This window comes from Equus przewalskii, chromosome 5 (genome assembly GCF_037783145.1).
Source record: "Equus przewalskii isolate Varuska chromosome 5, EquPr2, whole genome shotgun sequence".
NCBI classification, from domain to species: Eukaryota; Metazoa; Chordata; class Mammalia; order Perissodactyla; family Equidae; genus Equus; species Equus przewalskii.
The window spans coordinates 42,723,660-42,748,792 of record NC_091835.1 but is presented as its reverse complement, the minus strand read 5'-3'; the positions used below and the strand labels follow the sequence as shown (position 1 = coordinate 42,748,792).

The 25,133-nt window shown below is 44.3% G+C and overlaps 1 protein-coding gene across 1 annotated transcript in view; it reads left to right on the top strand.

Annotated features, from left to right (window-relative positions):
* Positions 1–3,624: 3,624 nt before the first annotated feature.
* Positions 3,625–25,133, top strand: part of GRIN2B (glutamate ionotropic receptor NMDA type subunit 2B) — a 402,656-nt gene continuing 381,147 nt past the window's right edge. Inside the window, exons 1-2 of the mRNA XM_070619140.1 lie at positions 3,625–3,979; positions 4,958–5,390. The gene's annotated coding sequence lies outside the window, so the exon portion shown is untranslated. The remainder of the gene's footprint in view (positions 3,980–4,957; positions 5,391–25,133) is intronic.

Below are 25,133 nucleotides of genomic sequence, written 5' to 3'. Positions count from 1 at the left end.
TTTTGATTGATTTATTTTCTCATTTTAAGTAAATATTCACTTTCACTCCAAATTTTCTGTTCTTTTCCTTAAAGAGGAATCCCAAATTGTAAGTTTCAGGTCCCACCCTTTTGTGCTACCAATGTTTGATCTGAAAGAAGTTGTGAGTTAAATATACTTTTTCTTTTTTGCTGGGCAAGGTATGGGCTTTGCATCTGCTGACTGGGCCATGGACAAGAGTGTTTGCATCTTCTGAGATCCTGTCTTTGGGTCAAGTGAGCTGGCAGACACCTCCGCCAGTGGCATCAGCAGCCTCAGGCAAGAGCTTTTACTTCAATAAACAATGCTGTGAGATATAATCCAACATCTTGTCTCGTTAGAATATTGCTTTCTGTACCGCCTGAGTAGGAGTTAGGAAATGCATATTTGCAATGTTGAGAAATGGTGTTTCAAATTTCATGAATCTGGATGATCCTTGAAAATATTTTTACTGAAAGGTTTGTGGTCCTTGGAGAAGGTTGTTCATGAGAAGTGCAAGTGAGTGACAGGGAGTCTGAGAAATAAGGAGACAAGTCTTGCTCTCATCGAATAGACAATGGGCAATGAATACCATGGAGAAGAGCTATCACCTTCCGCTTCACAAGCTGCATGCTCCCTAGAATTAGCTCTTCCAGAGTCAGTAAGCCTGCTTGAGAAAGTGGTTTCTAATAGTCAAAAAAAAACCCTTAATATTTACTGAGTCCCCACCACATGTCTGGAATTGTGCCATGTTGGAGGAGGTCAGCAAGAGGACATGACCACCGGTGACCTATGAGGTGCACTGGGGTAGTAAGGGGCTCCTTCCCCTCTCCCCTCTGCTTGGAATGTATGTTCTGCCCATGTTCCTGCACTAGGAGCCACTTCAAGGTTGCAGCCTTGAGAGAGTAATGTGTTGTTGAGACCCGTCTGGACTGGATATGTGATGGAACCCTGTTAAGGCATCTGTATAAACTCTTAAGATACTGGCGAGTTGGTGCAGAGACCTACTCATCTTGCAGCCACCCAGGACAGGCCTCATATGTAAGTTCCCTTGCTTATTAAACCTGACATCTACCAGTCTGGAGCGGTCTGCCTCTTTCTTCCGTCTCTCCTTGGCCTTCAGGTACAGGGGCCAATTTCGAATTTCACCCTGGGAATTCCCGAGGTTGTGAACCAACAGCCAGATGCTGGGAATATATGGATAACCTAGATTGTGGTCTATCCCCTTAAGGAGTTAAACACTAATTGGGAAGGCAGGAAATATACATAAGAATATATAGACATAAGAATATACATATACGATTTTAAGTTTAACCTTATGAAATTGCCTTTTTATTATAGGTCAATAATGACTATTTCATATGATTGGCAATTTCCTGTGATTGTAGTTTTAATATGGTTCAACACAAATAGCTTATGGAAGTATTATTTTCCTTTCGGGCCAGTTCTTCACAATGTAGGACCAAATATCCAGTTTAGTACGTGTAGCATCTCCGGTGACTGGATCATACATGCCAGTAGCATCACCCAGTCATTTGATAACTGATCACACAAATTCCTTGGCACATTTCCACCTGCAGGGCGTGGGAATCCAGGGGATGGTGGTGAGGGGCCATACCTCATTTTAAAATCCTTGAAATTGTTACAGAAATCAATTCAGGCTTGGTTGATTGACAAATATCCTCAAAAAGGTGGGACTTGAGCTAGAACTTGAAGGGGAGGGTGGAGATAATTAGGGAGAGGGGGTCTGTGTGTTCATTCTTCTCTCTACACTTGCAAAAGTGAACAGGCTGGAATGGAATTGCTGGGTTCAGGAAGGGGGGAAAAGAAAACAAAAGAATGGTCCAATCTTGATGAAGGGGATGATGAAGGGGATTGGGGATAGGGAAGGTAAGGTGGGCTCAGAGATTAAAAAAGAAAAGAAGGTTAAAGGGCAACCCTTGAGTGAGCTTGGATCTTATTCTGAAGGCAATGGACATTCCTGGAAGACCTGGGGAAGTGTTTCAGGAAAGCCCCATGGGGCCCTGGCCCTCTGCATCCTAGCCCTCTCCTGGAATCCGTGTTCTAACAATTGGAAATCTGTACCTAGAAGGGCCTGGGTTGGCTACTGTGTACCAAGAGGCACAGCATCTCTGGGGTGGTTCTGCAGCGCTCCAAAGAGGAGGAGCATCAGCCCTAACCCATTTTAGAAAAACAGCAATCCCATCGCCAAGAAAGATTCACTTACATGTGAGCACACTGTATTTGTGTTTTCATATAATGCTTCTGTGTTTGTGTTTCTTAAAAATTTTAAATTTAAAGATTAAACCTAACAAAAACTAGGAAACATGAAAGAATTAGCTCAGGTGTATTAAGAGTACTGTCTGCTCTAGAGGAGCGCAATATACATCTGGTGTATTCTGCATAGATCAAAGCAAGCTCCAAGCTACTAGGTGTAACCACTTCACACAGGATTGTTACCTGTGTGTTTGTATGTCTGATTCTCAGGAATGTCCGTGAGCAGCTCATGATATAAAGACATGAAAATGCTCCACCGCTGTAATATTCTGGATCTTTGAAAAGACCGTGGATCAGAATAAAAATGATGCATACACAATGATATTGATATTAAAAACAAACAGTACTACAGGTGGTGATAAGTGCTATTAAAATAGAAAACAGCTTAAGAGACAGCGATGAATAGATGTTTGCCTTTTACAAGAGGGTGGGTTTGTAAATGCCATGAAATCTAGATTGTATTCACAAGTCTCATCTTCTCTCTTCAAGGTCTCTAAATAACAGGATCTGCTTTAATAAAAAACTCCAAACTCCTCAAACCTTTGCAGGCAGTCAGCAAAGCACACATACATCTGTACTATACAATGTAGCCCTTAATTACATTTCGCCTTGCTTTGTTTCCCATTGTTTTACTTGTCAGCCTCATGTGCTCAAAATAGATCTTAAGCTCCTTGAAGGCAAGAACTCGGCTTTAAACTGCGGCCAGCACATGGGGATGCACGTACCAAGCAAAGGCTGATTTATGGAAAATAAAGCAAGGGTCTTAAATTTCAAACTGCAGCTCCGCCTTGGAGATGCTTTCCGCAGCCCAGCGCGGCCGCCCACCACTGGCACTGTCTCGCTCCCAGCACCCCTTAGCAGCCCTTCCTCATTGCTGTTCCCCACTGCGGCCAGCAGGAGGCGCCACGGACTCGGGTTAAGCCTTTTCCCCCTTTCTACCCCACTGGCCCCCAGCACATGACGTGGGAAGCTGCCTCCGCCAGAGTGAGGGGGTGAAGGAGTTTGGGGGTAGGGTGGGGAGGGGGATGTGGGGAAAGAGGACACGCGCACGCACACACACCCTGGGAGCAGAAACATCTTCCCTAGCTTCGTGGGTTTCTCCTCCCACCAAAGCCAGTGTGTGAGAGGTAGGGGTGTGTGTGTGTGTGTGTGTGTGTGGGCGGGGGATGGGGGCACGTTTTTGAGTGTGAGACCCAAATCCAGACCAGGCAACCTGTGATCTCCCGCCCTCCCCCCGTCCCCGGTGATTAATACCATTTTTCTTACTCTCCCCCACCCCCCCTTCCTCTCCCGCTGCCGTGCGGTTGATCTGCACAGCCTGCCCCCGCCCGCTTCCCCTCCCCCGGCTCCAAGCATCACCAACTGGAATCTGGGCTCCTGCCTCTCCACCCCCCCCTTTTTTTTTTTTGAGAAAGGAAGGTCCCCCCACCCCCTTTCAAAAACCACTTCCTTCGGCTTCTTCACCTCTAGGAAATCTCGGGGCTTTGCTCTATCGAAAGTGCTTGTCGGGGTGATTTTTGATCACCACAATGCTGAAGTGCTGGCGTCCGAATGCATTTTCTTTTGCTTTGCAAAGAAGAGTCGTGAACTTCAAAACCCCCGAGACGGATTATTAATCCTGCTTTGCAGGGAAGGAAAACCCTCAGTCCCCGGTCACCGGCCACCCCTCTCCGGAGACTCTGCAATCGTGAGGCGCTCAGAGTCGGTACGTAAATAGGCGCTTTGGAGTCTCTTGTCTCAATTTTGGGCTTTGCGGGTGACAGGAAGATAAAGGGTCGAAGCAGTGGAACCGTTAACCAACCTGGTATTAGGTAAAGCTCTTAAATCCAGCAGAAGCCAGCACTTGCTAATTTGGACGTGGCTTTTTTTAAAAAGGTTTTTTTTAGGGCGAAGGGGTAGGGCTCTCCCCGGTCTTCGGGGGGATTGATCCCCTCCCGGAGCAGGGAGGCTGGGCATGGGTGCCCCGGGCCGGACCCACGCGCCGCGACCATCCGTCCAATCGACACGTTGCAGGTGAAGCCCCGTGCGCTGCACATCAGCGCGGCGGCGGCGTGAGTGTGCGCGGGGGTGAGTGTGCGCGGGGGTGAGTGTGAGTGCGCGCGCGGGGGCGCGTGCGCGTCGGGGGCGTGTGTGTGTGCGCGCGTGTCAGTGTGCCCCTTCCAAGAAATGCCCAGTGTGCACCCGGTGCACAATCAGAACCCATTCAGCACCAGCGCGGGGTGGGAGGAGGCGCTGCTGCTGGAGGAGATGGGGAGAGCGAGACAGACATGTCAGCAGCAATGCAGATGGGGCTGGGGGCCGCACTTGCTGGCGAGTTAAGTGGGGATTGGGTTTCTGCGTGTGTGTGAGTGTGTGTTGCTATATGGTGCCGCTTCTCCCTCCCTTCCTCCTTCCTTCCCACTTCCCTCCTTCGCTCCCTCCCTCCCTCGCTCTTCTCCCATTCAGGTTAGCTTTCCCACCTCTCATCCATGCCTGTCCCAGGAATGGTATAGCCAGACCTTTTCTGAATTATTTATAGACCGGTGCCAGCTGTTTTCAATTCCTCTCGTGTGCACTCTGTGGGAAATGCGGGGTTTCCTCCCCCTTTTCCTTAAAACGAATTGATATCTTTTTCGGAATGCATTTTTCTCACCCTCCGGGGGACACTCGAACCAAACCCTGACCGCGTCTTTTTCCCCCTTAGGAAGGGGACGCTTTGGGAATGACCATGCTCCACGGAGGGACAGAGCCGGCCCCCAGCTTCTCCACACAGAGCCTCCTCCACTAAAGCTCCAAAAAATCAAAAACCGTAATTGCCAGAAGAATCATTAAAAAATATAGTCCAGCCACTAACCTCACATGCAAACGGAATAATTACTCTGGATTCTGCATTGTGAGCTGCTCTCCATACCCTGAATTACCTTTGAATTCAATCTTTTCTTTCCTTTGAATTTGCATCTCTTCAAGACACAAGATTAAAACAAAACTCACGCTAAATTGGATTTTAAATTACCTTCCTTTCATTTATCCTCCGTCTTTCTTATGTGGATATGCAAGCGAGAAGAGGAGACTGGACATTCCCAACATGCTCACTCCCTTAATCTGTCCGTCTAGAGGTTTGGCTTCTACAAAGCAAGGTAGGGCAAATTCGATTTCATTTTCTTCTCACCTGGGGTTGGGATTCCTTGTTTATCTCTCTCTTCAAGTCCCTCAAATAGGATTTTTTTGGGGGGGGGGAGAAAAGGTAACAAGATATTAAAATAATGCTATTTTGGGAAAAAGGCTTATTACAAAGGAGGAAATCTCCCATGTTATTTCTTTTCCTTCCTCAGCAAACAGGTTTTGGGCTTTTTGCAGGGGGTGAGGGGGGATGTATGTAACGGCAGAAGATGTTGGATGGCATGAGGGATGATATGTGTGCAGACAGCTGGGAGACCTGTGTGATTTTCGAGTTAAATTGCATTTTATTCACTCAGAGCTAAAGCTCTGATTTTTATGGGAATCCAGAAATTTTTTTTTTTTTTCAGGCTGGCTTTTCCCCCTTGCCACTTCCACGCCTCTCTCTCTATCTCCTGCCTCTGCCTTCCTGGTCATCATTTCTATACCTTTAAAAAATGAAAATAATGATTGAGATTACTGCGGTCGGTGCCCCGAAGTCCACTTGCTGTCTAAAGGGTTGACCCAGGGCCCAGAGATCCCGGGAGGCCTACTGCAGAGGGACAGGTCCCGGTGGGGAATCAGGCTGGTGTAGGAACACCTGGATTTGAAGGATGCTGCAGGTTAACAGGACTTAAATCTTCAGCTTGGAAAGAAGGAATTCTGTCAATATTCTGCTTTTAATTTGTATCTTTTGTGTGTGCTATTATTTTTGAGCTGTAAATTTCTCCTTCTGTCTACACATCTATTTATACCCACACATCCTCCAAGCAAACTGTTACTTCCACACTCTTGCAAAATGGCTATCTTGCAGAGTTCTAAAATGCTGTGCATGTGGAAGGGGTGCAGAATTCGACACGTGAGTCTTTGTGTTAAACAAAGAGATGTGCCGTTTGCCTGTGTTGGTCTTGTACCCTCAAAATCGAATTCATACTTTAATTTTTTCCCCCTCTCATCAATTTTTACAATATGTGAAATGCGGTTAGGTAGTATTTTCATGTACTTAAAAAGAGAAATAGCAGGAGAAATGGAAAAGACTTAGCTAATGACTCTTCAGCTAGTCACTCATGAAATCCAAGACAACTCCTGAGGAAATCCAAATATCCACCGGCTGGAGGGCCATGATAGTGAGCTGGCTGCTCCTCTCCTTAGTCCACTGACCATATATCCCCAAACTCTGAAGGCGCCCAAATGTGGGAATCAGGTTGAGAGAAAGCTCTTCAAAATAATGTAGCAGGATCATTAGCATCAATAGTCCTTCTGAAAGGATTCTCCCCCCAAATCTTTTTTCCTGGCATTTTTTTAGAACAATACTTTAAAATAATCCAAAATACTAAAGGAATGTGGGAGAAGTAGTGGAAGCCAAGTGAGAGGGTGGGATCCCACTTTCAACCATGTTCTCACCATGTCTACAAATAACTGAGGTTATCTGATGTGTGCTCACCTTAGAGACACCTGAGCTGGCTCCCCATCTGCTTCTACTCCTTCAAGTGGAAAGATGAACTCTTAATTTTACTTCAAAATAGAACCGAGGTAGGGATGAGAAAAGCGGCTCCGTGTGCGATGATCTCATATGTACAGATGAGCAAGGTGAGGTGGGTATTGGAGGGCATATGACCCCTTTGCATTCCTGGTGCCTATGACACTGCTCTACACCAAGTGGGTCTTTCATGTTTTGTTTATTGGGGATGAGGTTGACAGGAGGCCTTTTGAAAGGGTCTCAGGCACATTCACCTTGAATGCTAGTGGGATTAGGCCAGGTTCTAGGCCATCATCATTAGTTGGCCCTAAGACTAGGCAAAGGACAAGAAGTTTAAAGGGGAGTGTGCTGAGGAAGAGGAGGACTGGGCAGTCGAAAGCTACAAAGAGAAAAGAGAGGAATTCCAACTGGAAAGGGCTTGCTGGGATTCAAGGAAGAATCGCCACAGGTGGTCTGTACCTTTTCCACATCCAAAGCCCTTTTGGAGATCCTGGTGAGGACGCAGGTGTTCCCTGTCTTCGTGAGCAGATTCCGTGAGGCTGTGACTCAGTGGTGTTCTGGGCTGTCTTGGAGCCATTGTTCTCTCCTCTTTTTTTCCTCACAGCACAAAGAGCTGACTGGGTTCTATTTTGTCTTCCATCCTTCTGCCACCCCCTAACCCCTTACAATGTGGGTTACCTGGGAAAGAAATGTGGCTCCTGGTGGGAGGAAGAGCAAATTTAATTTCAATCAAGTATCCTTCATGATGTACAATTAAGAAAAAAACTAATGGGAAATAAAGACTTCCCAGGAAGGGTGTTAGATTGGAGATTTCAAGGGAAGCAGAACAACATGGTTGTCTTCTGTCCGTGTGTTTCAGGTGTAGCAAAGCATGATGGATCTGTGAACACAGAATGATATGGCAGCTTAGAGATAGATCTTAACTTGCAAGGAGAGGAGCAGGGTGTGCCCCTAGATTGTCTAATTTCTTGTCTTCATAGATTCCATCCCCAGGAAGCCTGTCTGTCTGAAGAGTCTTGCTTTGCCACTGCATGTGTGTAATTTATGGCAGGGGTAGATGCAGGCAAAGAGAATAAGTCAGGAGGCAGAATGAAGGAAAAGGAGGAGGAAGAAAAAAATTCCACTAGTCACTACTTTGCACACCCAGTGCCTTTCTTTTAGGCTGAGCAAGAAGAGCGACTTCCTCTGGCGAAGGGATAAACAGCAGGTACCTTGATTTTGTATTCCTGCTTCACCTCCAGAAAGATGGCTTCAGAACCTTGATGGTCTTCCTTCCTGGGTTCGTGTACACCCACCCAGCCTTGTGTGGGGAGGGGCAGTGGGCACCTTGGAGGTGGACACATGGTTTGAAATTGGTTGGTGGGATGAGTGGTGCTTGACAGGGAGAAACAGGACTGAGCTGATCCAGCCCTTGGGCACATCCTTATTACCTTGTAAAACATTGTCCCATCTCTTCCATAAATTTGATGAACCTGGGATGCTGGGGGTTTTTTCCTCCTATTTTCTTGTTCCAGAATATGAAAATGAAGGTGACATGTCCACCACTACTGACAAGTTAAGCAAACATTTAGTTAATATTTATGGACTATGAAATATAGAAGGAGGCAGGAGAAAGGACAGGATATATGTGAAGAAACCATAGCAAAAAAATCAGCCCATAGAAGCCAGGGTGGGTCTCACCATTCTGAAGGTTGGAAAACTATTGTTCTGAACAATAGCCTTCTTTCCTTAATAATGAAGACTGTAAGTTGTTGGGGTCAGGAGTGGATAAGCTCCTTTTTCTCTCTGCCATTCTATGCCCTCCTTAAGAATTCTAGAAATTTCTTCCTTTCAGTAAACTACATTTTCAGTCTCTGCTGCTGTGCATATAGTCGGATACTAGCATCGTCTGTCTCTATAAATAAATATGGATCAAAAGAGTTACTGGTCTAATGAATTGCTCACATTTATTAAAGTGCATCCCCTCTTTGCAACCACAAGAAGAAATCTCCAGGGAGAGTAGATTAGTAGTTGAATTGATATTATCTTTCAGAAGGATGCAGAAGACAGAAGAACAGAATGCAGTGGGAATGAAGGAGCAGACATAACTCAGAGGAGGTGGGTTTCTGAAATTGACCTGTGGCTGTTAATGGTATGTCTGTGGCCATTACACAAGATCTATTGTGTGGATGAGTTCTTGGGGTTTTGTGAACCCAGAGAGGTGTGTTCAGGAACCTTTGGTTGGTTCTTGGATGCTCTCCAGCCACCTTATTTTTGTCTTTTCACTTTCTAGTGCCTTCAGCTGAGGCTGGCAGAGAAGAGACCTAGTACATATGTTGACTCTTGCTGAAATCCTCCATGACTGCCCCAAGCAGAGTGATTGCTCTGCCTTCTGTGCATCACCAATGCTTGCTCATGGTTATTTGTACACTTTATCCTAATTTTGTTTATATGCCTTGTTTCCCTAAGAAGTTTGTGAGCTCCTTGAGGACAGGGTGGGATGTCTATTCATTTTAGAATCCTTTGTTCTTAGCATAGTGACTGGCACATAATAGATACTTGAAAAAATATTAAATGAATGGAGAGAGGAAGTGAAATAATTAGTGAATGATGCTATTTGTTGTTTGTTCTGGTGGGTATAGGAATGGCTTGAAGTTATGATGTTTGATGAGATTAAGAGTATCAGAGCTCTATGACACTTTAGAAAGCATCTACTGTGACTTTCTCCTTTAATGGATGGAGAAACTGAGATCCAGGGACATTAAGTGATTTGCTTAAGGTTGTGTAGCTGCTTAGTGTCAGTGCTTTGTGCACCATACCATTGACTAGAGGGAGATGTGGAGGTTATCTATGGATTTCAAATGTCTGCATCATTGTGCCTCAAACTTTACATAGGAATCACCTGGGGATCTTGTTAAAATGTATGTTCTGATTCAGTAGGTCTGGGGTGTGTACCTGAGGTTCTGCATTTCTAACAATCTTCCAGTTGATGTCAAATATGCTGGACCATGCATCATTGGTCTACATCATTCCTGAATCTAATTCTATATCTTGGTTAACTGGCAGTTTCACATATATATTCTACTTTTGGGGTTTCTAGCATTTCTGCTTTATTCTTAAAAACAAAAGAAGAAAAACCAGAAAGGGACCTATGCGTTTAAGTTCACTCATCTCCTCTCTTCCAGCTCTCTTTCACCCATGTATATCTTTTGCCTCTTTCCCTTTCATTTTCTATGCATTCTTATTCTGGTCCTTCTCATAATTGCTTCTTCTCTTTATTTTTATGTTCTCCTGCATCTGAGTTTATCTATTTATTAATGTTTCTTAGTCTCTTCTCTTTCACACTATCTCTTCTTTTAACTTTATTTTTATGTCTTTAGCTCTACTCAATGATTCAACAGACATTTGTTAAGAACCAATATTTGTCAAGCATTGTGTTATGAAAAAGAATTAGCTCTGGTCTTTACCTTCCAGTAGCTCATGATTTAACAAGGGAAATGTGTAAAGAGATCACCGTACCCTTAGGTAAGATCTATAAAGGAAAGAAGCCTGGGAGAATGAGGTGGGCTTTGTGGAGGGATTGACATTTAATCTATGTCTTTAAGAATAAATAGGAGTTTTTTAGGAGAATGAGAGAATGGTCATTTTAGGAAGATGGAGAGGCAAGTTGGTGTAAAGGGGCAAGCCCCTTCCTGGCATCCCTTACCTTGGGGAGAAGAGCAGCACAGGAATGTGCTGGTTCATTCATTAGGATTTTCAGATTCTAAACGATGAGGCCAGAGAGTAAAGTCAGGGTCTTCTGAAAAGGAGAGGCCAGAGGTTCTAACTTCTGCTTTATGATTCTACACTTAATGAATCCTAGCCCTGTTTATTAGGTTTGCCTCTAGAGTGAGCAAATGATACAATTTTCATCTTAGACCACTGGCTTGCAACTAACTTTGTTGATGGCCATTATAAAGAAAAGGACAGCTGTTAGTTGGTTTGTAGCCAAGGAGAGAGCTGGATCCTAGCCCAGGCCAAGCTGCTCGGAATGAAGGGCCAGCCTAGCCCTGTGTTTCTAGAGTGTGGGGTAGAGAGGTGCCTTGCCATTCAGACACTGGCTGCTTTCGGTAATGGCAAAGGGGAGTGATGGAAGAAGAGGGGCTCAGTTATTCCTAGGGAATTCACAAAATGTTTTCTGGTAGCCTTTTTAGATGGCTTGACATTTTGGAAGTCTTCTTTATGGGGATGCCCAGGTGTAGAAACATGGGAAGACACCTTCAGCCATTGCTTGATTAAACAGTAGCATTGGTGCCTAAGGGAAGATGGATTTGAAATGCATGCTCCTCTAAATTTTATTTGCATCTTTTTCTGCTCCTCATCCTTTTAGTCTTCTTTCCCCACTTTCATCATTTCTTCATATATTGTGGTATATATTTCTCCACTTTCATCATTTCTCTGTATATTGTAGTGTTTCATTAGCAAAAGGAACCTGAGCTCAGCCTCAAGACTTTTTAAAGATCCACCACATATAAGAGATTATCTTGAGTCTGAATGTATGTGGAGAAGAAAAAGTCACCACTGGCTGAATTAAGGGACATTCATTCCAAGGTGACTTGTGGGGGAAGGTGGTGGACACATAGTGACAAGGCTGTGCCTAGAAGGACGGGGATCAGGGAGAAGATGGAGAAGCAAGGCCAGACCTGTGGAAGTGGCTGACCTGGAAGGAAAGCGAAGCTACAGGCTTCGACCCTGCTTGGAGTCATGGGGAGGGCAATGTCTGTAGTGGAGAGCTTCCTAGATTAGGACAATTTAGGGTTTCAACTAACTCGTTCGACTCATAAAAGCCACACTATGCTGTACACATGCCATCATCCATGTCTTTGCTCATTGCCTCACTCAGACCCTGAATTTCCTTCTTCAGAAAGAAATGTCAAGTTTAAATTTCTCATTAATCTTTATATAGACCCTCTCAGGGCTTCAACTGGTTAGAATTTCTTAGGAAATCAGATCTTGTTTCTTTTTGAGAGGCGGGACTTAAAAACAATGGCTGGGTAAAGCACTGCGTGGTTAGGAGCAGAAAAGAGGAGAGTCCTAGAAGAAACCTGAAACTTAGGTGACGTCTTTAATCATTTTCCCAAACCTAATTGCACTCTGTGAAAATGCCCAGACTTTCTGAAGCTATCCTCCCACTTTCTAGGGGCCTTAGTCTGGTCTCTCAGCTACCACAGTAGCTGGTGTCTTTGGATTAGAGATCAGTATATTCTGTGTGTATCCAAATACACACAAATCACATGCACCACACACTCTAGCCTTGTATATGTATGAAGATGTTTGTGCAGTGACTTGCCTACCAAATACAGTAGTCGAAAATAATCTTAAATGCTTTACATGTGTTTGTGCAGTTTAGGTACAGAAATGCATGTGTGTGACATGGGATAATAAGAATATTAAAGCTGACAGGCACCTTGAAGATTATCTATCCTCTTCCACAACCACCATCTTAAAGCTGTGAAAATAGTTCTAAGGTTAGCCACATGGTCTAAAGCCACATACATGTGGCTGAGCCATGTCCACTGGATCTCCTTTCAGTGCTTTCCCCTCCACTGCCTTGCCCCTGGTCCCCTTGGAATGCATGCCCCTTACGTCATCCAGTGGGGGGCATTTGCTCATTCACACACCTTCAGAGCCCAGAGTACTCCCTTGATATGTAGCACATCTTTAAAAATGTTGTTTTCCCAGGAGACCCGGTAACTGCCTAAACCATAATGGAAGAGGTGGTGGTCTTGGGACTCAGGAGCTCCCTTCTGCTTCTGCTTGTGCTATTTTACTTGGTGGCCATGCACAAGTCATTGACCCTGGGCCTTGATTTTCTCGTTTCTGAAACAGTGACACGGGCTAAAGTAGTGTCCCATAACCCCATTCAACAACAAAATCACCGGCAGAGCTTCAACAAAAATCAATACGAAAAACTAAACAACAGTAGCAAAAACCAATGATGTCCATACCTAGGCCATACCCCAAACAGTTAAATTAAAATCTCCGAGAGGAATCCAGGCAGTGGTCATTTAAAAACATCCCCCAGGGGATTCTAATCTGCGGCCATATTTGATCACCACTGGGCAGTGATTGAGAAGGCACCTTTGAGTTCTAGATATCATGCGATCCCAGCATTTTAACATGTAACGTGAGACCCTATCACTGTTAAAATGTGACTAGCAGAGGGTCCCTGAGCCAGAGGTCAAAAGATGTGGTTGGAACATGAGGGGATTTAGTGTATAGACTGCACGCAGGAAGTGGAACTCGTGTTGAATTAAGAGCAGAGCTGTATTTACCCTGTTCCCAAGCTCTCTCCACAGTGACACAGGCCTGGTGTGGAAAGTTAGGAAAGTTAGGGAGCTGCTTTCCCTGACACCCTTGAAACAGGTGTGGCTGTGAAATAGGGCGAGCGGCCCTTGGTTCTGCAAACATCCTCTGTTCCACTTAGTTTTTATTGAGGGTGCCCCATTTCTTGTTTCAGAGAGAAAGCCTCATTTCACTCCTTTGTAACACTGTAAATGTAGGAAAACTATTAATAAATGGGGCTGGATAAGCAGACCCTGATTGACTGGTGAGGGGTGTGAATGGTGCAATTATCTTGGTGCTGGTTGGAATGTACTAGCCATGTTGCCCTCCCTCTCAGTGCCTGAAGTAGAATATTAAAGGCACGAAGAGGAGGAAGAGAGGAGGAGGCATTAACCTTCTTTCTTCTCTAACTGTAACTTTAATCACTGATTATTACACCGGTTAGGTTAATAGTTTTCTCACATCCTTCCTTTTTAGCTCCCTCCCTTCCCCATTTTAGAATAAATGTGAACCTCAGTGTACAGAGGTGAGAAAAAAAGCAGATTTATGGATCTGTGTCCCTTTAAAAAGACAAACCATAAGAGACTAAAATTACTAGTTCTTTTTTGGACCTCTGCTAATAGCGGTTGGGGATGTGAGAGAAAGGTTATGAGTGTAGTTTGGACTCTCGGTGGTGTTTGGTGGGATATGCAGAGGTGTAAGGCACTGAATATTGAGGAGAAACCTAAGAAGTGTACTCATTGATCTGAATTTCCAGATATCGGTTGGTGGGCCCTATGTATGCAAAACATCCAACCCATTAAGATCCTTTTCCCTTGGATTTGTTGCCAGGCAGAAATGCTTTATCCATGAGTTCTGTTTGGCCAGACTGATATCTTCAGAGTTCATGGCTCTCCTTTTTATCACCTTGTTAGGAACTCGAGGGTTGTTTCTGGGCTTAAGGGGAAAAGGAAAAATTTCCTTGTCTGGTCCTGTTTACATCTGTATCCTGGTTTTCCTTCAGCTCGTAGAGGAAGAAGGGCTGCAGAAGAAATCCTGCCCTAGCCAAATAAATACAGGTGTTCAGATCTGGAAGGTCTTTTTTGGGTAGGAGAATGTTGACCCCTTGGATCTTTGGAGAAAAAGTGCTGAATGGGTTTTCTTAGAGCCTGAATGTAGAAGAGAAATCACTTTTGTTGATTAATTTGTCATTTTTTCATGAGAACAAGATTCATGCTTTGTGTCACTATGTCCTCAGTGCTTGGAGAATACTCTGCACACAGGCTGTGCTCAGAAAATGCGAGTTGTCGATACAGATGATAATGGAAATGAATGTGCATTGAGGATAAAGTTGACATATTTATGCCTTTTATGTTTACATTTCCTTGCCGTCCAAATGCTTCTTGATGCTTTGGGTGAATTTTACTAGAGTTGAATAGGTGAGAGTGTCTTTAGTGCTAGCCACAGGCCGACAGAATGAAAATATACCCACTTCTTGGAGCTTCATTTTACATTGTGTTCAATAAGGATATTTTCTCAAAAGCTCTCACTCATCTCTAATTATGTTTTTCCCCTTTCCTTCAAATTCTGTGTAAAAACTGTCCATTCCTCAAGGTCCATCTCAAAGGCTGTCTCACCCATGAAGTCTTGCTTGATTTTCCCAACTAGAAATAACCTCTCCCAAGCTGTTTGTTCACATACCATTTTTATTTTTTCCTCTGTTTGTAGCACTTTTTTTAATGTTGGCTTTTGGGATAAGTCCCTTGAGGGCTTCTTCATCTGGTGTCACCCAATCACCTTCACCACGCTGGGCTTTCTGGAATAAATAAGATCATGGTTACTCACCTCTCAACCTCTCCTTTGTATTCTGTACCTATTTACAAAGATGCTGTGATTTCAACATAAAATTCAAGGTTGGCTCTAAAACTTATGAATGACCTTTCGGTCACCGTAGCAGGGAAACTAGTTTATGGATAAATCTGCATTTATGCGACTAAAACAGAGTTTAGGGAAGGGAGTGAGAAGGTCTTGGAATTAGGTAGCCAGAATTTATAGATCATTTTAGAGATAAATGGTGAAATGAAACTGCTAAGAGTTATTGCTGTCAGTCCAAATATAATAGTTATGCAAAAGGAATTGCCTCACCTTTGCTTGAGACAACTTCCTCTTGAAATTGGGCCTTGAATTGGCAACAGATATCTGTGGTGTGCCCATTATATCCTGGGCTGTGTTAACCTATGTTATCTCATTTCACCCTTACCACAAGGCTGACATTATTATTTCTGTTTCTCAGATGAACAGAGTGAGGACTAGAGAGCTCAAGGTCACACAGCTGCAAGCAGCAAGCCAGGATTCCAGCTTATGTCCTCTGATTCTAACTTCTGGTTCTTTAAATTATATAGAGCTGCCTCCACGTAAAAGAAGATAAGGGTTTATGTCGTGTGTAGAGGAACCTGTAAATACCATGTACTTTGAAACTTCAGCTAAAGTGACTTTTTTCTAGATCCGTTCTCTTTGGGCTTTGCTTTTGGCAAAGGGCAGTGTTGCTTTCAAATGGAAAAATAGATCTCTACAAAATAATAATAGTAAAAAATTTCTAGACCTTAATTTAATTCAGTGAGGACAAAAGGTGAGAAATTCAGGGCACTGCTAATCAGCCTCTCTTTTATTTCACATGACAGTGGAGTCTTGGGCACCATCTTCTTAGCCTATTCCAACCATTTTGTAAATGTACTTCACCTCCAAACTTGAAGACTCTACTTCCTTTAAGAGGAAACAATCCTCTTCTCTCTGCTCACTTAATCTTGGGCATTCTGAAGATTACCCATTTTCTTGTACCTGTTTCTTTCTCAAACTCATTTGTAAATTACTATAGTGGAGACTAATGGTTAGGGTAAGAGAATGTCAGTCAGGACTACTGCTTTGTTGTGGGGTTTTTATTATTAACAGGAATCCTTATTGGTGTTCTATGCTGTATTCTCACTTCATTCCAAAAAGGACATGAGGGAGCTGGTTTTGTTTCAAATATCTGCATCAACTATTGACTCAGAGGGCAGTTTTATATAAAATACACATATAATATAAAGGTTACATTTCCTATGTTTTAATTTTTCTATCTAAAAAGAGGCTATCTCTCGGTGCCTCATAGATTTCTGGTGCCTTAGCTTTACAACATGCATATTTTAAACTACTTTTCAGTAATTTGAGGCAAAGTGCTATGTGAGGGAGCAGCACTTGGCAAAGGGCCAGGAGACCAGGTCCCGTCGCAGCCCCGCCTGGGCTCCGTGTGATGCAGGCAAGTTAGACAACCTCACTGAACTGACGTCCTCATCTCTAACATGAGGTCTTTATGGAGACAGTTATTGTGTTGTGGTTTAAATGAGGAAACATAAAAAATCCCCTCAAACCATAAATTTAATACACACACACACAATATTATCATTAATAACTCCATCCTGCTCAAAATAACAGCTTCTCAGTGGCCTTCAGTTCAAACATCCACTCCCAGTGGGCAAGAGAATCAAAAATATGTGCTGGGGAAGACTGGCAGCAGTGGCAAAATCACCAGTGTTCTGAACGCAGAGCGGCACCAAGGCATTGTGACCTGTGGTTTTAATCTTTGGTCTGTCTCCTTCTCAGGTTCTCTTTCACAGTATTTATCTAGAAAACTAGATAAATACTTGCCAGAAAGGACAGCAAGACTAATCTTTCTAGCTTTATGTATGGAACTATTTTTTCCAGGCTTATCTTTCATCTTTACGTGATTCAAGAAGAGTAGAGATGGAGATGGCGACACCAGCCGATGAAAAGGATAATGGGAAAGGCTGTTTCACAATCACGGCCTTTGGTCATGTCTCTTGCTCTGTCTGCGGTGCCCTCCCCACCTTACCTCACCTGCTTCACTCCTATTCTGCCTTCAAGATTCAGCTCAGGGATCTCCTGCTCTTCCTGAGTCCAGGTCTTCCTGGTCCCCCCAGGCTGGAGTCACTGCCCTCGTCATGCGCCCATAGCCCTTGGGTTTGAAATGACTCTTGCTGTGTCTCTATCCCGCCCACCCAAGGACATGAATTTCTCAAGGGCAGAAGCAGCCTCCACTCTCTATCCCACGTGTGCCTAACAGAGTGTTGGCACACAGTGGACACGTCATAAATAGCTGCTCACATGGTGTGAGTGCCTGTAGGCCCTGCGCTCAGTGCTTTATGTGCGTTAATGAATTTAACAGTCCCAGCCACTCTAGGAGGTAAGTATAATTACTATCTGCATTTTATGGATGAGGATACTGAGGCACGAAGAAGTTAAAACTTGCTTAGCTCGAGTGGCAGAGGCAGGATTCAAACCCAGCCATCTAGCTGAGCTCACACTCATAAGCTTTATGCTCTGCAGCTTTGTAGTAAATTTTTATGCATGACTTGAATGGTCAGAGACTTAGAAGAAACATATTGTGTGGCCGGTTCTACATATGAGGATGGTGCAGGGAAGAGAAGAGAGTGCACAGCAGGATTAGAAGGGTGGTTAGGACTTGGATTTTTATGAATATTTGTGGACCTCATTCTCCTGATATGCTCATTAGATATAGGACACACCCAGAACCATCTTCCAGAAATGAATAGGAATGTGATTAGTGTAATTATTATTGTCGAGTTTTGCAGAGGATGAAGTCACCTTTCCAATTCTTAAGTTTTCCTGGCCACCATCTCCTCCAGTGACACTTCAGGGAGGCTGGGGGCCTACTGGCCATACTCCTCCATTCTTTCTTCCTGCATCTAACATGGTGGCAGGTGCAGAAAACAGTGGTTGAGAACAAGATCTCAGGAGTCAGACAGTCAGGGTCTCTGTTCTGCCCCTTATTAGTTTACTGGGAAAATGTCTTCACTTCTCTGTACCCCCAGATTCCTCATCTATAAGATGAGGTAATAATTATTCTGACCTTTCAGTTATTGTGAGAATTAAGTGAGTTATGTCAATTTGAACAGTAGTTGTCACAGAGTAAGCATCCAATAAGTATTAACTACTATGATGGCCCCTGGTCCCAACCTAGTCAAAACCAGTTTGGGTGGCAAAGGTGTAATGCAAAGTTGTCCCATGTATGGGGCAGTCGTTTATGAACTAGAGGCTTCCAGATAAAGACTGGCATTAACTTCTTTGAGTAGCTCATCAATTCATAGCTGGCAAAAGAAGAAAGTATGGCCGAGAGCTGACATGTTCCTAGAATATTGAGAGAACATGAATTCTTAGTACAAAAAAAATGCAGAAGATGCCTACAAATAGGAGCCAATTAATTAAGGGTTTAAAGGTTGAAGTGAGTTTTGGGCAAAGTGACCCTGAACTGATTAAACATAGGATAAAATGAGAAGCTGTAAGGCAACCTGCAACAAACAAACAAACAAACATTTTGAGAAAGAAAGAAAAATTTTCAGTGAAAGAAGGTAACAGAGACAAAGACAAACCAACCTGGATGTAATAATAACCATCACTTACATTTCTGGAGAGCTTTATCATTTACCAAGGGCTTTCTCATATATTTTCTTCCCAACACGTTTTTTGATCTTCCCAAGAACCTACCAGGAGGGATTCTGGGCAGGAACTATTATCCTTGTTTCACAAATGAGGAATTGAGGTACAAAGTGCTCTAGTGATTGTCCAAAATTGTATAGTCAAGAAGAAGAAGCAGATGGAACTTAGTCCCAGCTTTTCTGAATCCCAGGTCTAGGGCTCGCTCTTCTCTGTGTCGGCCTTGGGAGAGCCAAGAAGAGGAACTTGTTACCTTGGGGGAGAAAGCGTGGAGGAACCCTTTTGGATAAACAAAGAATTTACTCTGAAAAGAAAAATGACTTTGGTGGGCAGGTGAGCAAATTTAGAACTAGTAAAGTTTATGAAACCTGAAAAGGCAAGGTCAACATATTATGCAAAAGAGATATGGGTTTTGGGCAAAAGAATTATTATTATTTTACTTCTCTATATTTCTTTACTTCCCCAAATTTCCACAATAAAGTGCATTATTTTCATCTTCAGAAAAGATGAGACAGGAAATAAAAAAAGAAGTTTAATTATATCAGGCATTAGATAAAAGTAAAGGGGTAAAAGTCATCTCCATCAGGGCAAGAGGTATACCCTTACTGTCTTAGAAATATAACTGGGAACTGGTTGCTAATGTACAATCGCATACGTGTGTGTATAATCCGGATTCTGGTGTGGGTTAGGGAACAAAAAACCACGTTAAAATTGGAGAGGATTTTAAAACATTAATTAAGAGTCTAGTCAATAACCTCAGGTCTTCATGACAGATTCTAAAATGCCTCTCACAAGGAAGTGGTCACTGCAGGGCCAAAGGCTGCCATTTGAGAAAATCACAGAGGACTGGAAAGATATCTGAGGGCCAGCTTATAACCCTTTATAAAAACAGATGATGGCTGGAAATTACAAACTCACAAGCATAAATGTTAAATTGGAAAAATATTGAACCTAATAGTCAGTTACCAACACCTTGCAGAGACCAGGGCATAGTAACCATCAAAATGGCTTTTTAAAGAACAAAGCCTATTAGATCTGTGGTTTTGTGAGAAGGCCAGGCTTGGCAGGCTGTAGGAAACAGATACATGTAATTAAGAAAAAGTAATGAAAGTTTTAGATCTGACTTCCCCTGAGATTCTACCTTTTAAACAGGGAAAATGGAGTGGGTTAAATAGTTGGTGCTCAGAATGGAGCAATGGGCAGTGGCTGGTGGCTAGGGTGATGCCATGGAAGTGTGATTGGTTCTTATGTTGGGGGAGCTTGAACTCAGCCTCTATTAACATTCCCGACAAGGTGGGGACAGTGAAGTACTAGCCTGCCTCTCATGTCTGAACTGAGGAAGGGCTGTGCTCCTGTCTGGGGGGTGAGGAGGTGTTCTGCCAGATTGGCTTTGCAGCCGTGGGACACAGGAACAGCCCGTTACAGCCTCTGCAGGCCATGCTGCCACATCTGTGCCTTGCTCCCTGCTTTATCTTTGGCACCCCTCCCGCTCCTGATCCACACATGCATGTGATCAGCGATTCCTAAAATGTGTGCTCGCTTTTATGCACACTCCAGAAATTGCACACAGAGTATTAGGGGGCCATCCATGGCCGCCAGGTTAAGAACCCTTGCTCGAGACTGTGTGTCTGGGGCACACCCTGGCGGATATTCCTCCAGTTCTTTGTCCCTGGAAGGTAGGCACCGTGGGGAAGGATTTTCCTTGAGACCCCAACTCCTTAGTTCTTCCAGGATTAGCCAGCCTCATGGATTCATTTACAGAATGTTTATGAAGGCTTGTGGCCAAGCGCAGGGCTCCAGGCTCTCTTTGCTGTGGAATCAGGCATTGTGCCTGTCATCTGAGAGCTGACAGACCAGGAGCTGAGACTTGAGCAAAAATGGCTGGAGAAGGAGGCAGAATTGAAGTGTCTGTAAGGTGGTCTAAACCAAGTGATGGAGGAGCACTGGCCATCTGGCCTAGACGTGAGCAAGCCAGCAGAGCCAGCTGGGAGTTGGGGGCTTCAAGTGCTTTGGAAGGGGTGAGTATAATTCAGATGAAACTGGCAGATGGGACACTAGCTTTATTACTCTCCCTACTACGTCATCCCTCCCCAGTCTACCCCAACTGGCTTCTTGAGTCTTGTCTGAGGCCCTGAGAACAAATTCGAACCCAAGATGAATTCTCCTTTGGGACCCCAGAGTGAGGATTTCTTAAGATTTCTGGTATGATTCCCCGCCCTCCCAACAGAGTGGACATTATGGAGATAATCTTTTTGGATTCCCTCCTTACCCCTCTCACAATGGGAGCTTCGTCTCTATTTTCTATTGGGTGTCAGGCAATGCCTTTCCAGGATGCATCAGTGCCAGTATCTTCAGGATTTCTAGGCTGGAACTGCTGTGGCTTTTAAACCAAGGCAAACCTAGATTTTGAATAGTGTAAGTCTGGAGGTAAAGGCTGAAGCCGTATTATCACTGTCCAGAGAAGCAGCCTGTGAGAATGGAGAGCCAGGTCTTTGATGTCAAAGGAATTTGAGTTCAGAATCTCGAATTTGCCTCTCGCCAACGAGTGACCTTGGGTAAGGCATTTTATTTTTTGGCCCTCGCTTTCCTCTTCTGTAAAATGTGGGTTATGTGAAGGTCAATGAGGTAAAGTATATAAAGTGCCTGGAACTTAGCTCCCTTACCTCTCCCATCCATATCCTATGAGCAATGCTGGCAAGTTCTCAGGAGAACAGGAAAAGGAAGAAGTGATGGTCCTCGCCGCCCTCTTTCATCTCCTATTTCTCCCACACAAATGCCTACCCCAATCTATCCCTCAGCAGTCCTCCACTATGGCTCTAGAGCCAAGAGGAAAAGAAATATAGACGCTGGACATGTTTGTTTCTATGAGGGAGACAGAGTGAAGCGTGAAATCCAGTGGCCTGAGATCACCTCAGGGAAAGGGGAGTGTTTTGAAATACGTCCTGAAATTAGGTAAGTCTATGGGGGCAATCTGGAGAGACCTGGGGGCTGAGATCCTGGTGTTATTAGAGACAATGGCAGTAGCAAGAAAAGAGGGAGAGAGAAAAAATAGAGTTTGGTGGAAGCAAAGAGAGGTAAGTGCCATATCCAGGACATCAATTTCAACCAAGTTCTTTATCCTTTTCCTCCGCTTTATGGCTTGAGGAGGAAGAAAACAGGGAGGGGGAGAGAAAGGAAGAGGATGGGTGGAAAGGAAAGGGTAGAAGGCGAGTAGGCCGTCAGGAGGTTTCCACCTCTCAGACCATGGGGCCAGGACTGGCACAAACAGAGGGCCTGTCCAGTGTAGTCCCAGTGAGGGTGGTGCCCACTGCCCCATCCACCTTCCCAGCCTGACCCAGGACGATGACGGAGTCATCAGCAGTTTTGGCACACTTCCGGGGAGAGTCAGAAAGCGACAGCTGCTCTGCCACCCTGGAAAGTCCTGTCTGGACTCCCCGGGAGTTTTTGCGACCTTTTTGTGGAGGTCAGCCAGCCCGCCTGCCGGCCAGCCCGTCCCAGCTTACTTGGGTGTTACAGTCCCTGTGATGATCCAGTCCACTGCTGAGCAGATGTGTGCCGTCTGTAACTTGCTCTGTGTACATATCTTTGTCTTACTTTTGCCTCTAAATGGTGGCAAACAGACATTTTGGGAAAGAATTAACCATTATGAGTTCACAGAATGTCAAGATTTCAAATGGCAAATACAAATCAGTTTTGAATTTTTCGTGGTGTTACGTTATTTGTACCATGGTGCCTACCAGTAGCATGGGCAATTCAGGGTTAATCTTCTACAAAATGAATGCGGTTTGCTAAAATCTGAGTTTAGCGAGTGCAGGCTGATGGGATATTGGTCCTTGTGAAACCCTTCCTTTTCCGTCAGAGAAGGGGTGGTGTACATTTAAGGCATTGGGTTCTGGTCTCCCTTTGGTGTCGGAATCATGGGTGGGAAGGAGGTGGGTGTGGAAGCAAGAAGAGCCTTCCTCTGCTCCTGCCTGGTTTCTCGGTGCCGTTGGGCTCCAGCCCAGATGCAGCTGGAGGACGAAGCTGCTGCCAAGTAAAGCCATGCTCCCTGCTGCTCACTGTGTGGAAGAGCCAGCTCGGTGCACGTGTGCATGTGTGTGTGTGTGTGTGTAAGAGAGAGCGAGAGAGAGACAGACGAGACAGAGAGAATATGAGAATATGAATGGGAAATCATTCCTTTGCAGGGTACAAAAAACTTTGCAGAAGGTTCACAAGGGTGCTGATTCTGATTTCCTGCTTGGGCACCGGTACATTTGAAAGGCTGCCCGGGTGGTTCTAATGTACAGCCAGGCTTGCGAGATGCTATTCCAGACCCTCTGCCCCGGCTCTCCCACACCTGTTCCTTTGTCTCATGCATGCATGGTTCTGCTTTACCTCCAACGGTGCGGCTTGCAACATCCACTCTGAGGGAGGAAGACAGTCCCCAATTTCCTAAAACTCCTGGCCATTCTTGTCTGCCAGTCTACTGGACCCATGTTTCTAGAAGACATGGTGGATTGATTGGATAAATGCTCTTAACTCTGTAATTTTATGCACACAGCTCCTCATGCTGTGGAAATAACTGTTCTTAGATTTTTCATTGTAAGTGGATTGTTCAGATTGCCCAGAGGGAAAGAACTTTCTCTAATTTTAATAAAACAAGTGTTTATTTAGCTTTTCAGTTAAAATAGTCAACATTTTTGCTCTCTATTCTGTTTTCTGCTATATTTTAAAATAGACACCAAAGAAACTTGTTAACATGTTGGATTCATGGGTTTTTGCACATCCCATTTCACATCAACCACTTACCAGCTAAGATGCATCCTTCACTTCATCTACATTGCACCTCCGTCCAGATCTCCAGTGATGCTTTTCCCTAAATTATCATGTCTTTTTCACCCTCTCCCCCCGCAGACCTGGATTTGCCCTCCTTGTGACCTTCAGGCTTTGCTTCCTCTACTTCACTGTCGCTGACCCTTGGCTTGTCGGGGTGGAATCCTTTGTTGCTTCCCTCCCCTCGCTATTCTGCCACTTTACGTTTCATCACATTCTAATTTTATTTCTCCTTTACTGACCCATCAATTTGCAGTCATATTTGCTTTTTTCTGTTCTGCCGCTCGTGCTACTAAGGGCAGATGAAGAAAGTCCCAGAAGTGAGCTCACCTGGGCTGCTTCAGAGTCTTCCTTCCAGAAGGCCATCCTCACTGGAAGATGGGTGACTGGCCTTTGTTTATGAGCCTCAGAATCACATGCCTGCCCAGTTCTTAAAACCTCCCTCCCTGAGCGTTCTCTTCTCCCTACTCCTGCTCACAGTTGATGGTCTCATCACACTTTGCTGAGAAAATCAACGCGCTCTGATGTAAACGTCCATAATCATTCTCTTTTCAACATAAACATTTGTGTCTGTCTTTTGTTTGCTGGAAACTTCAGAGCGGCCTTTGTTCCATCTTTCACAGCTTTGACAGCTTTTGTTTCTGACCCAATTCATCTTTTCATTAGGAGTTGTGCTGTCACACTCAAGGCCCCCCACCTTTCCTGACATCATGAAAATTTGTCTTCCCACTGCTTCTTCACTGCTGCTTTCAGTGTGGTCACCCGAAAACCTTTATTTATCCAAAACAAAATTCATTTTCTTTCCCAATCCAACCCCTCTTTCTGGGGTCCCTATTTCTTGGCTGGTATCAGCATTCTCCCGGTGCCTCAGGCCTGGAACTTTGGGGATCTTGTATATCTCTCTAAAACTCTCTCTCCAGCCCCTGATGGATTCTATGGAATCTGTCTTCAATGTGATGGATGGATCACATTGGTGATGGATGGTAATTAGTCTTTGGATGGTGAACAGAATGCAGGCTAGACAGAAACTGAAATACAGTGATGTATACCTGCAATTTATATAACGTTAGAAACCAATATTACCTCAATTAAAAAAAGTAATTAATTGAAAAAAATGTAACCGCCAAAAAAGTGCTTTTGCATATGATTTCTCCTGTCCACAAAAAGGCAGTAGAGCCTTGTGGTAAAAATCATTGACTGTGGAGCCAAACTGCTTGAAGTTGTCAGTTCCTCATGGTGGGACCTTTGAAAAATCACGTAGCTCTCTGAGTCTTAGTTTCTTTATTTATAATTAAATTAATTAATAATACCTATGAAGTGCTTAGAACAGTGCCTGGCACATCGTGAGCACTCAACAAAAAAATGTGAGGTATTATTACCTTGACACCAGAGATTCTCGACTAGGGATCATTTTGCCTCTCAGGGTATACTTTTCATTGTCTGGAGACATTTTTGAATTTCATGACTAGGGGGAAGGGAGGCTACTGTCATTTAGTGGGTAGAGGCCAGGGATGCTGCTAAACCTCCTATAGTGCCCCCGGAAACAATGATCCAGCCCAAATGTCAGTCTCGAGGTTGAGAAACACTGCTCTACATCTTGGCCCCAGAAACTGCCACCATTTTCTCAAGGTGTAGTCTC